This window comes from Felis catus, chromosome D3 (assembly GCF_018350175.1).
Source record: "Felis catus isolate Fca126 chromosome D3, F.catus_Fca126_mat1.0, whole genome shotgun sequence".
NCBI lineage: Eukaryota > Metazoa > Chordata > Mammalia > Carnivora > Felidae > Felis > Felis catus.
Genome location: NC_058379.1, coordinates 25173195 through 25188680, shown reverse-complemented (window position 1 = coordinate 25188680; position 15486 = coordinate 25173195). Strand labels below are relative to the sequence as shown.

The following is a 15486-nucleotide window of genomic DNA, read 5'->3' as shown; positions in this document are numbered from 1 at the left end:
GTGACTTCACACAGGTTACTTGACCTCCCTGCACCTCGGTGTCCTCGTCTATAAAAGGACGATGATAATAATGATGGTGCCAATCCCGTGGGCTCACCTGTTGTGACATTTAAGCGTGCGATTACATGGAAAGCGTACCGGGAGAGCTCAGGGTACGTTAGGAATAATTGCTAGCTTTTAACATTATTGCAAGGGTTGGATGAAGTAATGTCCGTAAAACATACCAGGGCAACTGCAACAGATAAAGTCTGACGATAATGGCCATCAGGACGAAAGACTGGATCAGGTGGCGGACACTGTCGCGGTGTGGGGGGTGCCAGCCCCTCCCCTTTCCCCGGGCCCCCAGAGGGGCCTCTGCGCCCAGGCAGGGACGGACAGACTTCCAGGAAGTTCACAGGCCTCGAGATTCCTCAGCAGCAGCCAAGCAGAGAGGACGAGCCCCACGTTCGCCCCTGAACTTGGCACCTCTCTCCCGGGATCCAGCCCCTGCCCCTCGCCCACTCCCTGAAGGTCACAGCGCCCGGGGGGGGGGGGGGGGAGGGGGGAAGCCTAATTAATTTCCTTTGTTTTTCAGAGTTTCATTTTTTAAATTACAGCCTTCCCTCCTCTCTAATAAATACTCAACAATTAAAGCTTTTTTTCCCAAAGTGTGATTTCAACATTTCAATGTCCCTCCCCTCCTGTCACCTTCGCTGCCATAAACAGATTCGTAAAAACTGCTTTTGACGCCCCAGCTGCCATTAGCCACTTAAAATCCCGTAATTATCATCCTATCATGGGCCTGTTAACGAGCAGTAAAAATAAGGCCATTGAATATGGTAATTTATTCGTAAATTAGCCTAATGAGAATAGGTTTCAGACACTGTTTACTTGCGGGCTGCCTACGCCTGGCCGAGGCAGCGATGTGCCTGGGAGGGCGGTCTGGCGGGGCAGCGAGCCCACTGGGCGGTGACGCCCCCTCCCCACGGCTCCGCGCCCCTGACGTTGATCCCCGCTCCCTTCATCAAGACGGTGCTAGGCTTCTGTGGGCCACAGGCCACGGAAAGGCCCTGCCTGCCTCGTCCAGGTGGTAAGACTCGGCCATTGCCTGAATGCCTGTGCTGACCGACCCTGGGAGGCATCTGTCAGCAGGCTGACCTTGGGCGTGTCACTGTGTAGCCCTCTGTTTTCTCATGTATATAATGGGATTGGTATGCCAACTAAGGAGTTATTTTAAAGATTGATTGAAATACACACACACACACAGCTATTTATATATATTTATAACTATTAGGTCATTGGGAGATAAAATCTAGAAGGCTTGACTTTAGGAGCTGGCTGGCTTACCCTTAGAATGTATCCTTTTTTAAAGTTGATTTATTTATTTTGAGAGAGAGCACAAGCAGGGGAGGGGCAGAGAGAGAGGGAGAGAGAGGATCCCGAGCAGGCTTTGTGCTGTCAGAGCAGAGCCCGATGTGGGGCTCGAACCCACAAACGGTCAGATCATGACCTGAGCCGAAATCAAAAGTCGGATGTGTAACCGGCTGAGCCACCCAGGCGCCCCTAGAGTGAATCCTTACGGTAGTGGGTTGAACAGCGGCCCCTGCAAAAGTCACGTTTACCAGAAACCTCAGAATGTGGCTTCCCTCAAAAATAGGGCCTTTGCGGGTGTAATTCAGTTAAGGTGAGGTCAAACTGGATGAAGGTGGGTCCAAAATCCCAAGAGTGGAGCCCGTAAAAGATAAGGACCCACAGGCACAGAGGAGAGGCAGGGGCCACTGGAGGCAGAAGCAGCTTCCCACCAGAAGCTGGGAGAGTCACGGAAGGCTCCTCCCCTAGAGAAGGGGTGTGAGTCAGCATTTGGGCCAGAATGCCCGGAGGACGGAGTTGTTTTTTTCTGAGATTTGGCTTTGGCTGAAATTTGGGCCGAGGAAGAGCCTGGGGTCTGAGCCGGACTCTGCCGCGTGAGAGCCCCGGCATGTGAAGGTCTGTCCTGCTTCCAGAGGGCAGGGGCTCTGTCCAGCGTGGCATAGCTTATTTTGGGCGTCATGAATATTTGTTGAGCAAAAACTCAGCCACCAGTCTGTGTAGGATGTTTACAGAGAGCCCTCACCAGTGGGCCAGGTACCTCGCTGGCCTTGGACCCGTCTGGCTGAGACCCAGGCTGCTCTCCAGGGCTCCAGGCTGATGTGGGTGACAGGCATCAAAGGGACCTTTGTAGGATGTACTACCAGCATCCATCAGGTGAGTCTGAAGACCCTGGAGCCCAGGGGAGGCCCCGACAGGGGCTGGGGTCTCGGGGAGGTCTGGATGAGTTCAGCTTTTCAGTCACATCGTGACTGCTTAGTAGACGTCAGCCAGGAGAGGGACCACAGGGGCCGAGTCCTCAAGGCGACAGCGGATCGTGGTGCGTGCTGAGGCCGGTAAGTCAGGTCGTGGGTCTGAGCCTCAGTTTCCTCATCTGTGAAATGGGTTCAATGGCCTGCACCTCCTGAACTTGGCAGGGAGTCGGTGAGATATAGCATGGCCAGTGCTAGGTTGTGTGCGAGCCAACAGAAGCTGCCATTTCTCCACTGGTGGCGTTGTCCTTGACTTGGGGGGTCAAGTTCTCCTGGGGCTGGAAGCCTAACAGGTTGGCCAGGTGGCCCCACTGCTCTACCTTGGTGCCCCTCTCTCCCTCCACCCTGATCCTTTGCGCTCCAGCCATGCCAACCGGAACCGGGCTTGAGACAGACCCCGGACTCAAACTCTCAAGAAAGGTGGTGTTCCCATGTTCTAGATGGGGAAACTGAGGCCCAGCTATGTGGAGAGGCTTGCCCAAGGTCACCCACATTGCTGGCCGCTCTGCCTGACCATGTTCCATTGCTTCCTTAGATCTGGTCTCCATGCCCAGTTTTGACGTCCACCCCAAGGCCTTCCCAGTGCCTGATGCAGGGATATACAAATCCAGCCCCACACTCAGACCAGTCTCCGGGGGTCCTGAGGCTCCTGTGGCTGAGCTCCAGTGAGCTGAATGGATACGCCCTGTGCCTTGGGGCTCACAGTCTGGTGGGGGGTGGGTGGAGGTCGACCCTATTTTGATTATTGTTGGGTAAGAAACAGGAACCTGGTGTCAGGACAGGGCATTTCACATAGCTGGGAATCAGGACATGCCTACCTGAGGAAGTGACGTGGAACTGAGACCTAAAGTAGGACAAATGAACCCGGAGATGGGCACAGCTAGAATGTTCCAGGTAGCCAGGATGACACGTGCAAAGGCCCTGGGGCAAGAGAAGCCCGTTAAAAGGACAGTGTAACTGGATCCCAGATATGGAGGGGTAACTGATGTGGGGCAAGGTAGGAGCAGCAGACAGGGCCTGGACCATACAGGCGTCTCTAGTCCTTGGAAAGTAGTTGTGTCTTCATCCCAACAGTGATGGGAAATGTCATCAGGAAGGAGGGCTTCCTGGGCCCTCCCATTCACGAATGGTATGTTAAGAATGCCAACGAGGGTTAGAGGGAGCTATGCATGCAGACAAAGAGATAAATTAGGAGGCTGTTTCATTCATGGCTTTGAAGGAATGAATAAAAAGAAGGAAGGGGCAATGGACGCCAAGTACAGCTAACCAGGTTGGTGACTGCATAAAGGCTTTGCAGAGCCATAGGCCCTGGGGCAGGGCGAGGTCCACTGGAAGAAGAGGTTCTCTCTTCCAGAAGTGCCGTAAGGGCTGTGTCTGCTGTGGCAAGAAGCAGCCCGTGTTCCTCAGCCCTCTCATCCTGAACCCATTGTGCCCTCTGGGGCTGGAGTCTGAGACAGTCTTCTCTCTCTTCACTGAGAGGGGGCCCTGGCAGCCTTGAGTGGGGAAGCTGACCCCACCCCAGCTGGCAGGGAAGGCAGCTCCCTTTTGGAATCTCCTTTGAAACCAACCTTTTGGATGACTCAGAGCTTTGGGCCCTGGAGATCTCAGATGTCACAAAAGTATGCTGGTCCTAAGATCATCATTTCCTCTCTCCTCTGGGTCTCTCTGTGCAACTCATGCTTTTCATTCCTATGCTCCCTCTCAATATCTCTCTTTCTCTCTCTGTCTGTCTCTCTCTCTCTCTCTCTCCTCCCTTTTTCCTGTCTCTGGCCCTCAATAATATAACCTTTCCTGACTTAGGCTCCTGTTCCATGCTGGGGCAGGTGCCAGGGACCTGCACCCTATGTTCTCAGGGTCTCCTCACCACAGCCCCATTCCTTTCATTTGCATAAAAGTGGGAAACTAAGGCTCAGAGAGACCAGTGTCTTACCTGAGGACACAGCCTGGAGCGGGCAGGGCCATCACAGCTCAGACCACAGTCCATTGCCCTGTCCAGGGTTTTCCCTCTTCCTGTGGCTGTTGGGAAGAGAACCGCCAGTTGAAGCTCTGCCCTGGACAGGGATCCTGTCCTTGGCGCTCCGCTCGCCCCTTGGCTAACAAAAGGTCCCCATGAGGTCAGAGCAGGTGGAACTCAGATTCATTCTGGCCTTAAAACCAGAGGAGACAAAGGGGCGCCTGGGTGGCTCAGTCGGTTGAGCGTCCGACTTCGGCTCAGGTCATGGTCTCGCGGTCCGTGAGTTCGAGCCCCGCGTCGGGCTCTGTGCTGACAGCTCAGAGCCTGGAGCCTGCTTCCCATTCTGTGTCTCCCTCTCTCTCTGCCCCTCGCCCACTCATGCTCTGTCTCTCTAAAGAATAAATAAAAGCATGTTTTAAAAATTAAAAAGACAAACAGAGGAGACACGTGACTTCACCTGCCACATCCACAGCGTCAGCCACCGTATACTCAGGCCCTTGTCAAAGCTTGGACTCGGGGGCAACGCATCTGAAAAATCGCGCACCCCCCGCCCCAAGGCAGCCCCTTCGTGGCCCTGCTGCCTCCACATCCGCTGGGGACCTGGGCCATTTTTCTTCCGTCCCCTGACAGAGGCTGCGAGTTTTCAGGGGCAACCGTGATGAGGTTTCCGACCGACTTTTGACCAAACGGATTTCCAACTGCATTTGAAAAGGAAAATATCTTTCCAATGTACCAAATAATGAAAAATGACTGGGCGAGTTTATAACTGTTGATTTAGCCACCAAGTTCCCCCCAGCCCTGACTCGGGTTCTCTGGAGGTTTTCATCAAGCATTAATTCACTCTCTTTCTCGGCACGCAAAGAAATAGGCCCTTCCGAATCCATCCGGCGGTACATTAGCTTCAAGGCCTGTTGGAAATGGTTTAGCATCTGCTCTTAATAGACACCGCAGCGCACGAGGCGGACGAGGGCTGGGCTGGCGACTCGGGGAACCGACAGCCTGGGAACTGCCACCCAGAAGAGCCACAGGGCATAGCAGGGGAGTGGGCTTTGGGGGGGGGGCAAGGGGACACGAAACTGGGGGTCCCCAGGTGAGCTAACCCGCATGTGAGGCCTCCAACCAACTCGTTAAAGCCGCCAAGGAAGTCAAGGGAAGGTACCACGACAGGAAGAGGTGTTCCATCAATGCTGTGCACTCAAAGTCCATGGAGAGCTCTTAAACACCCCAAAGCCTGGCCACGCCTCAGCTCAAGTACGTGACAATCTCTTGGACGGAAAGGATCCTGGGGAGCCAAGACAGTTGTAAAAATGACTGCAAGGGGTTCCAGCGCACAACCAAGATTGAGAACCAGCGGCTGCCTGAGCAGGGGTTCCCAAAGTAAGGATCCCCGGGGCCAGCAGCGTCAGCATCACCTTGTTAGAAATGGAAGTTGCCCAGGGCCCCCAGCCCAGACCTGCTGAATCAAACATTCCTGGGGCGGGCCCAGCTTTCCAAGAGATTCTGACGTCTATACAGGTTTGGGAGCCACTGACCTCGCCGGGGATAGGGAAGGTATGTTGGTTTTCCTGGCTATGCACTCATTGATTCATTCATTCATTCATTCCCCCAACTGGTCGTGTGTTCGGCACGCAGAGTGTCTCTGCAAGGAGACTAGCACTGACCCAGGTACTGGGCATCCAAATGAAAAGTCAAAGGTGTGATTGTGCACCCAAGGAGTTTACGGTCTTCCCATGGAATTTCCTAGATGATACAGACAAAAGCGAGGGCTGTCAAAATGAGGAAAAGCTTTGACCTTTCAGTAACAGCCTCTTTTCCCTGCCTGCCTGAGCCTTCTTTTCTTCATGGGTTGGTTGGAAGCCTCGCCTGTGGCTTAGATCGCCTGTGTGCTCCCACTTCGAGCAGCTAGCGCCCCTGCTAAGAGGTCCACACGGGCATTCTCCTACTCACATAGGCGTTTGGCATCTAGGAGCCACCCCCGCTCTGAAAAAAAAGTGGCTTCCCTGCCCACTTCTCTCCCCTTCCTGTGTATTTCTCAACAGGAAGTGTTGAAACAGGAAGTGGTCACCTCCCATCTTCTGGGCATCCCAGCCGAGACGCTGTCACGGAAAACGCTCACCTCGGCCGAGTCCTGCGTACGAGATTACCCATCGCCGCCTCCCTCCCAGTGACCCAGGACCACCTATGAGCATCAGGGCCCAGCGGATGATCTCAAACTCTTCACGGTTATTACAGGTGTCAACAGGTTGGAAATAAAGCCAGAAGCTCTGTCGAGATTCGGCCGTCAAGATCCAAAAAGGAGCATTCTGCTTCCCGGCATTCCTTGCCAAGGATGATCTCAGATTCATCTGTTCCCATTCACAGTGAGCAAAGGCCTCAAGTTTATTAAGGGTGCGGCTGCGATTTCCCCTTCTCCTGTTCCTGAAATTGCGCCTGGGTGGGGATGCTGATGGTCAGAACTGGGGCGAGTCCAGACAAGAGTGTCCTCATATTGGCAGCCCAAGATGTCTGCTGCCTACAAGGGCTTTGGTGCCTCTCCTTGCTGGTCTGTCCTCATACCATTAGTGCGCTCGCTCTCTCTCCTCTGCCTGCCCCATCTCCACAGACTCATCTATTTTTTTAATGTTGAGCATTTATTCTGGGAACTCAGAGTTGGATGAGGCGCAGCCCTGTCTCGTGGAGCTCACAGCTGGAGCACAGGATGGGGGCAAATGGACAAAGAAACAGACAGTAAAACATGGCTGTAGGAAGCATCCCACTGGAGGCAGTTTGCATACAAGCGTGGGGAGAACCATTAACACCGCCTAGACAAATACGGAAAGTTCTATGAGCAAAGGATACCCAGACCGAGGCAGGTTTGTTTAATATCTCTGGCAGAACCTGCCTGCCTCCCTCAAATCTCATTGATGCAGGGTGCTTCGCTGCAGGTCTCTTTAAGTCTTAGGGAATAGTCTAGAGATCCACAGGGTAGGCTAGAAGTCCCAGGGAATTCACCAGCCCCAATGGAGAGTGGCCCTCACCCACTGACTGTAGCGAGACAGTGTATCAATACCTCAGTTCCCTCACTCCTCGCACCCTGGATGGTGCTGAAGTTTGTGTTTGACGGTGTTTTCTAGAATTTCTCTAGAAATTAGATTAATTTAGACTAATCTAGATTAATCTAGATTAAACACCCTCAATAACTGGCTTTATAGCATTCCCCACTCCCCTGTTGGGGGCATCCTAGGATTCCCCTCTGCAAATACTTCTTCCCTTTGCATCTCTATCTCCAAGTCTGCTTCCGGGGAGATTCAAGCTCAGATGGCTTTCAAGCAGGAGCCTGATGTCAGGTTTGGGTGTCTGAGAAGGGCTGCCCTTTCTGTCCATGCGGTTTGGGAGTTGGACTCCTAGGTCTCGGCATGGACACGTGAGACAAGACAGCCCGTTATTTTGTGCGCGTACTCTAGGACACAGCCCAGCCTTCCAGACCTCGGAGTGCTACCAACCTCCCACGACCACAGTCCTGATCAGCTTGCAGGGGTGCTCAGGTCACCCACGAGTGAACACCTGCCCAGAGACAGAATGAGCCCAACTGAAGACCACACAACCCAGCTCCCCCAACCCCATCCCTACGCTCGTGCCTGCACTCAACCGAAAAGCAAAAGACAAGGTGCCTACAAGATAGAAAGTATCCTGATATAAAACCTCGAGAGGAATGGGACGCCTGGGTGGCTCAGCCGGTTTGTGGCAATCTCACGGTTCGAGGGTTCCGGCCCCGCGTCGGGCTCTGTGCTGACAGCTCGGAGCTTGGATCCTGCTTCAGATTCTGTGCCTCCCTCTCTCTCTGCCCCTCCCCTCCTCGTGCTCCGTCTCCCTCTCTCTCTCAAAAATAAACATTAAAAAAATGTTTTTAATGCAAGAAGGATAGCAGAAAGGAAATCTCGTAAAGTAGCATAAAATAGCATAACCATCCTATCAGACCCCTCCCCAGTACACTCTGCAGAGCTTAACTATTTTCAGTATGCATAGTCATACCTGTAGCTCCTTTTTTTGTTTAAGTATAGCCTAGTTCAGCCTAGTGCTCGCAGGTGCGGGATACAGTCAGCCCAGCTCCGCAAAGCAAGGTCAGGTCAGGATGCACCAGCCCCTCTGCATCCCAGAGAGCATCCTTCTCCTCCTCTAAGCCTCAGACTCTGCAGATGCAAACCCAGAAGCTGCGGGGAGGTGGAGGATGTGACTTGCCCGTGGTCACTCTGCCGTCGCCGAGTCGAGGCGGGATTGGGGCCAGGAGGACCCGGCTCCTAGGTACCTGATCCGGCATATTTTGAGGGAGGAACTGAGGCCCAGAGGCAGAAGTGGTCTGCTCAGGGAGACTTCTGAACCCAGGACCGCTGACAGCGCGGTCGTCATTGAGTACCCGCTCCATCACAGGGTCGTGCCAAGAGCGGCCATCTTCACCCTGTCTGCCGTGTCCTCCAAAGTGATCACACTTACCCTCCGGTGGCTTTTACGCGACCGAGTCCCTGGTGTGTCTCATGATTGAAAGGGAAAATTAACAGTTAATGGAAAGGAAGGGAACGGGGGAAAAGGGAGGAGGGAGGGAGAGAGGGAAGGAGGGAGGGAGATCAACCTCAGAAGGACCGTCCCCGGGGAGGTGAGTTAGACTACGAAAGAGCTGATTTCTACACCTGGTTGCAACTCCTGAGAGCTTTTACACCTGGCAACAGGCTTCTTCATGTCTTTGCGCCTCGTCCAATGGCAGTCTGCCTGATGCAGTCACGGACACCATCGAAGACAGCGATCCTAATAATACTTCCGAAGAGCTTGCTCTGCGCTCGGCCCTGCCATATGTCCTTTATGACCTTGCGTCCCCGGCTGCTCAAAATGACCCCACGGGAGGACATGGATCCCACCCCACCTTGCAGACGGGGAAACTGAGACACGAGTGTGGTCCCATCACGTGCGCAGGGCCACGGGGCTAGGGAGTACTGTGCTGGCACGTGAGCGCGGGGTCGGTGTTTGTCAGCATCTGGCCACGCTGCCTCTGCTCTCCAGCTGGGCAGCATGTTGACGGGGCCGCTGGCCACTGGGTGGGAGGATGTTTGTGACAGAGCCCGGCAACGGTGCTGGGGTGCTCAGCAGACAGTCACTCTTTGCCTGGCCTGCCGGCTTCCACGCCCTCAAGGCCGGGCTTTGGAATCCACAGACACCCCCCCCCCCGTGCCCCCTGCCCCTTGCCCCCTCTCCTCCCAGGCCTCCCTTCCGTTAACCCCAGACCTGATGGTCCCTATGAGGGTGGCCGCTCCCGGCAGGGGTTCCGAGCCTGCTCAGGCCAGCCCCTTGGCCAACCGCTCGGTGCCCAGCACCCCATTATCATTCCACCGCCTTCCAACAGAAATTATAAGCACTTTGTGTCAACCCCCGTCTGCCCCAGCAGCTGCGCCGAGGGAGAGCGATTGAGGTCAGCGGAGGCAGACAGCCTACCCATCACGCCCGCCGCGGCCATTCCTCACGCAGCGACATGCAATCTCCCGCCGAGGGTCACCTCTGGGGAAGCGATTCCTCCAAGCCCAGAAGAAGTGCCAAGTGGCAGCGTGGCCGAATCATCATGTGAAACACATTGGAAATAGCAGCCTCAGTAATAGATGGTTCACCAAAGCGGCCCCTTCCTGCCGCGTGTGACCAAGACAGGATTTACTGTAAGCACATTAACCTATTCGTGCTGTAGCACATGGCCCAGGAGCCCGCTTGGCAGGCAGCACAGGGCAAACCCCAGCCGGGCTGTGGGGGGACGGACAGGAGCGAGCAGATTTTATCAGCCGGGGAAAGGAAGAGGTCAGCAGAGGCGCCCAGCCTGCTGCCGGCCCCCGGTCCCCGGGCCCCATCCCAGGGAGACGGGGCCGAAAGGGGGGCTTGGCCGATCGCAGCCTGCTGTCGCCTCCGAGCCCCGTGGACTCTGAACTAAGGCTGGATCAGAGGAGAGGCGTCTGGGTTTCTTCCTGCTCCTGCGGACATCGGCAGTGTGGCAACTCCAGACTCTCCAGACCAGTGTGTTTGGGGGCAAGGGTGGGGGGGGGCGGGGGAGGAGAGGGGAGAGGAGGAGCAGGATGGCGAGACACAGAAATATGAATGGAAAGTAGAAAAAAAACCGTGAAGACGATTTGAAGACTCGGAGGGGGACACCCTCAGATGAGAAAAAAGAACATCACAGGAAGAAAACATTCCGAAGGAGACAGAGGAGGAGGCGGGGAGGACAGGGGGGCAGGGAAGGGGCGGGGCGAGATGGAGAGGGCAAGAACCTGCCTCTGGAAAGCTGGGTTCTGTTTCCACGGAGAAGAAAAAATGTTCTTTGTTATCCAGAGCCTTGAGTGACACCAGCAGACCCCCCAAACACCCCCTCTAACACAGCGGCACCCAGGTTAGCACCCACACGCACACACATGCACACACACTCACGTGCACACATGCACCCACAGGCACACTCACGTGCATGCACCCAAGCACACTCATATAGACGCACACGCACGCACACTTACATGCACACACACACACTCGCTACACGCGGCCCACACTCAACCCCCTGCCCCCCAGCCCTGAACACAATTCACTCCCAGGACAGATAGAGCATTACGTGGTCCCCTCCAAAGGAGACAGGCCCAAAGCAGACTGGGGCTGGGTGTGGGGGAGGGGAGGGATGAGCGGGGCGCCCTGGGAGGGGCCCAGGGAAGACCCCAAATGCGATTGGAGCTCCAAGAGCCCTGGGGCCCGCTGTGGGGCCGCAGCCGCCCCAGGTCTGGACCTCCGCCTCATCCCAGCATCAGGGTCCAGTCTTAACGGGCTGTGGCCCTCCGCTAGCTAGAAAGGGCCACACGGGTTCCTGGACCCGAGAAGCTCCTGCAAACAGCAGCCGGTCTCCGGGCCCAGAGCCGAGCTGCAGGCTCCTTGTAGGTGCCGCGACCCCCTTCTGAAGCCGGTGGGCAGCTTCCGGCCACCCTCTGCCTGCCTGTCTCCTGCCGCCCCTGAAACCTCCCGGTAATTTGCCAGAATTAACAGATTTATGGCAGCGCGTTGGTTTGGATCAACTTTTCGTATGTACTTTGTGAGAGAAAAACATTTTCCTCTTCCCCGACTTACTGTTTGCCCATTAATACGCTCCACATTCGCTGGTGCTTAATGACTGTTCAAATTTTCTCTGTTCATAGAGAATGTTGTTGTTGTGATTAAGGGTGCCAGGGCTCTCACAAGTACAAACACACCAAAGCCATAAAAAGGGCAATTAATTCTTAAAAAAAAAAAATGCAAGAGTGGGAGAGAATGGATGTTCTGTTTACAGAAAAGCAAGAAAGAAAACATATTTCTAAGAGGTGTCCCTTACAGGACAGTAAAATCTCCTGTAAACCACCAGGAAAATGTCACCCGGCAGATATCTGGTCGTTGGACGGCCACGCGTCAACCGCTTAGAAAGCCTGATTCTGGACAGGTCACTGGAAAAAAACACAGCGTGTGGGCGAGGTGGATTTTCTGGCCCGGACTCCGTCCCCAGCTCTGGATACGTCACCTCTGCCTCGGAACCTTGGATTACACATCTGCAAAATGGGAAGCTGGGCCGCCAAGGACAGCGGTCACGATTCAAGAGGAAAAATGTGTCTCAAAGGTTCCTTTGGTGTCTGGCGAAGAGGCAGACAAGAATGACCCGGCTCCTCGTTTGTTCGCACGTTTGTGGAGCGTCTTCTCTGGGTCAGGCCGTGGGCTGTGTTCTGGGGGTACAGCAGCAGCAAAGACGAAGGGACCAGTCCCGGGCTGTGTAGAGCTGACGATCCAGGAGTAGGGGACAGAAATCTGGAGCCCCAACACGAACTAAATGAGAATAAGAGGATGAAGAATGTGAGGTGGGGGAGGACAGGCAGGTGAGTTGGGCAGAGACAGAGTGAGGGGAGGGGTGACTTCCTCAATCCCGTTCATCGTTCCTAACAATGTGTTTCATAAACTCTGAACCCCTCCCTTGATGGCCCCCACGTAAGCAATTGGGACACATGGAGAGAGAATCATTAAAACAAAGGTCAACACACATGCAGTGGCAGTTTTCCTTTAAAATATATGTATGCATTTAAAATATATATATTATTTTAAATATATATATTTAAATATATATGCATATATATATTTAAATATATATATATATATATATATATATATATATATGGCATCTGGGTGGCTCAGTCGTGAATGTCCAACTTGGGTTCAGGTCATGATCTCACAGTCTGTGAGTTTGAGCCCCACATCAGCTCGCTGCTGTCAGCACAGAGCCCCACTGCAGATCCCCAGATCCTCTGCCCCCTCTCTCTCTACCCCTCCCCCCTCACTCTCTCTGTCTCTCAAAAATAAACATGTATAATATATGTATATATATGCCAGAGTTTTTATATTTATATAAATGTATAGATTTTTTTTATAGGAAGTGGCAAGAGGCATGGAGAAACCAGATATAGTCCCTGCCTCCTGGCGCTTAGAGGCTGGGGTGGGGGGCTCTGACCATGAACTCACGCAGACATCATGATTATTTCAAGAACTCTGGCAGGTGTTACAAGGAAGGAGCAGTGAGGTCCTGGGTCTGTGGCAGGGGCCTGGGGATGCTAAGGCTGAGGAAGGGCTCCTGGGGGAAACAGCAGTGGCGCTGAGTGGGGAAAAAGTGGGGAGGTGAAGGGAGGGTGAGAGATGGCAAAGCATTCCTGACAGAAGGAACAGCATGTGCGTGGGCCAGACCAGTGGGAACATGAGAGTGTACTGTGGCCAGAAAGGCCCAGGTTCAGATCCCTGCTCCCCTCCCACCTCCCAGCTGTGTGACCTTGCGTAGCGGCTTCGGGTCTCTGAGCCTCAAGGTTCTCATCTGTAAAGCGGGTTTGCTGAAACGGAGCTGAGTGAGGGAAGCAGGTAGCAGAATGAAGTCCCAAACCCAGGTTGATTTCTTGCAAAGTTGTCACATCTGGGGACGGGACAGGCTGGGGGCAGTGGTCAAGACACCTGGCATCTGGTTCCTGCTCCTGTTCTTGCCTCCCTCGGAGGCCGTTGGCACCATAAAATGAGGGATCCGTTCCCCGTTTTAAGAAAGTAACGTCCAATGAGAGACCCGCTATTAACCGAGCGTCTCCGCGTGCCCATCAGCGAGCTTAGGAGCAAAGGCGACGACCAGAAGCGGAGCTGACCTGGCCCCAGATTCGGCCTAGTGTGAACGGCAGGTATGAACCCACTGAGAACAGAGGCAAACACCAGATGGTCGTCTCTGTGCCGTTTCACCTGGCCGATCGCAGATTCCCCGGTGGCCAAGATGGACCCCGTCTTGTGGGGTCTCTCTGATTAGCATCGCTTTCCGCCTCCTTGAGAGGGGTGCTTGGCTGGCTTCCCGGGCAGCCCCCCATTCTGCTCTGCCCCCACCCCCTGGCCCCCACTCCGGCATCGAACACCCTAACTTCACACGATCACAGCCCAAACCTTGATTCTGCTACAATGTCCCACCGCACAGTGTCTCCGTTTCAGCGAAGGACTGCACCAACCTTCTTCTGTCCCCATTTCAGGAAAAGCCCTTGGAGTTGCCCTGAATGCCGCCCTCCGCGTTGCTCACCCTGCACATAGAGCTGATGCTGTCGGCTCCTATTTCATAATTTCTCTGGAGTCTGGACACATCTCATCCTCTCTGCAGCTACGACGCAAGCCCAGGCCTCCATATCTTGACAGGAATGTCGTAGCTGCCTCCAAATGTCTTCATACTGCCCGCTGACTATTCTAAAAGCTAAAATGTATAGCACGTCTCATTTCCCCTCTGCTCCGGTCCCCCAGTGCCCCCCAGCACTCCCAGAGCAAACGCCCTCGCCGTCTTCACTGCTCACTGCACCACAGCCTCACGGACATGACTGGCCTCAGGGCCTTTGCACTTGCTGATTAGTCAGTGTGGAACGCCTCTCCGCAATATGGCCACACTCTCACCAATCCCAGGTGTCTCTCAGATGTCATCTCCAGGGGGGTGACAAAACACCCCCTAGCTCTAACTCCTAACTCTTTTTAAGTTTATTTATTTAGTTGAGAGAGAGAGAGAGAGAGACAGAGAGAGACAGAGAGAGAGAGAGAGAGAGAGAGAGAGAAAGAGAGCAGGGGAGGGGCAAAGAGAGAGGGAGAGAGAGAATCCTAAACAGACTCTGTGCTGTCAGCACAGAGCAGGAGGCAAGGCTCAAACTCACCAACCATGACCAAAACCAAGAGTCAGACGATTAACCAACTAAGCCACCCAGATGCCCTGCTCCAATTCCCATTTTATGTTCCTTCATAGCACTTGGCCCCTTCTGACAATCTACATCCATTTTCTTTTCATTCACTCCTGTGTCTTTCCCTCTCTTCGCTAGAAGTCTGGCTCTTTGCGGTCGGTTTAGAGATGGGGACCCTCGGTGAATATTTGTCAGGTGAACGATACCTGTGACCCAAGCAATGATTCACTCACCAGCACCTTCTGGCGAGACCCCGGGGATCCTACCTGTGAGGGGTCCGACTCCCCTTGAGCTAGGGGATGCCACTTGACCAAGCTGCCTGGAGGCTGGCCAGGGGAGAAGAGGCAGTGAAGAATCCTGCTTCAGACGGAACCCACTCGAATCGCAGGTCCGCTGTGTGGACTTGAATACCCGGTGCTCTGTTTTCTCTCCCATAAAACTGGAGAGTGTGGCGACTGGAATTGTGTCTCCAAAAAAAGATACGGTCAAGTCCTAACCCCCCGGGAATGCAATTTTATTTGGAGGCAGGGACTTTGCAGATAGAACTAGTTGAGATGCTGTTATCCTGGATGAGGATGAGCCCTGAATCCCATGATTCATAGCTTCACAAGAAGCGGAGAATTTGAACACAGGCACAGGACTGCATGGAAAGAAGGAGGCAAAAATTGGCGGGATGCTGTCACAAGGCAAAGGACACCTGAGGTTCCCAGAAGAAGAAAAAGTGAGGAAGGATCCTCCCGTGGAAAGTTGAGAGGGAGACAGCCCTCCAGACTCCTTGATTTGGGACCTCTGGCACACGGAACTGTGCGACACTACATTTCTGTTGTTCGAAGCCACCTAATTTGTGGTGCTTTGTTACAACAGCTGCAGGACGTGAACACAAAGTGATACAAAGTGACAGCCTTCTCTGGGGGCACCTGGGTGGCTCAGGAGGTTGAGCGTCCGACTTCGGCTCGGGTCATGATCTCGTGGTCCGTGAGTT

At 54.1% G+C, this 15486-nt stretch overlaps 1 long non-coding RNA gene across 2 annotated transcripts; it reads left to right on the top strand.

Moving 5' to 3' along the window:
• The first annotated feature begins 1831 nt into the window (after positions 1-1831).
• On the top strand, positions 1832-10300 carry LOC109493289. 2 transcript variants are annotated; one of them, XR_002147436.3, is made up of 3 exons: positions 1835-2223; positions 6312-6632; positions 7716-10300. It is a non-coding gene; the product is annotated as an uncharacterized LOC109493289 (long non-coding RNA). The 2 variants fall into 2 exon arrangements; XR_006588111.1 differs by lacking the exon at positions 7716-10300 and having other exon boundaries at positions 1832-2223; positions 6312-6570.
• The last annotated feature ends 5186 nt before the right edge of the window (positions 10301-15486 follow it).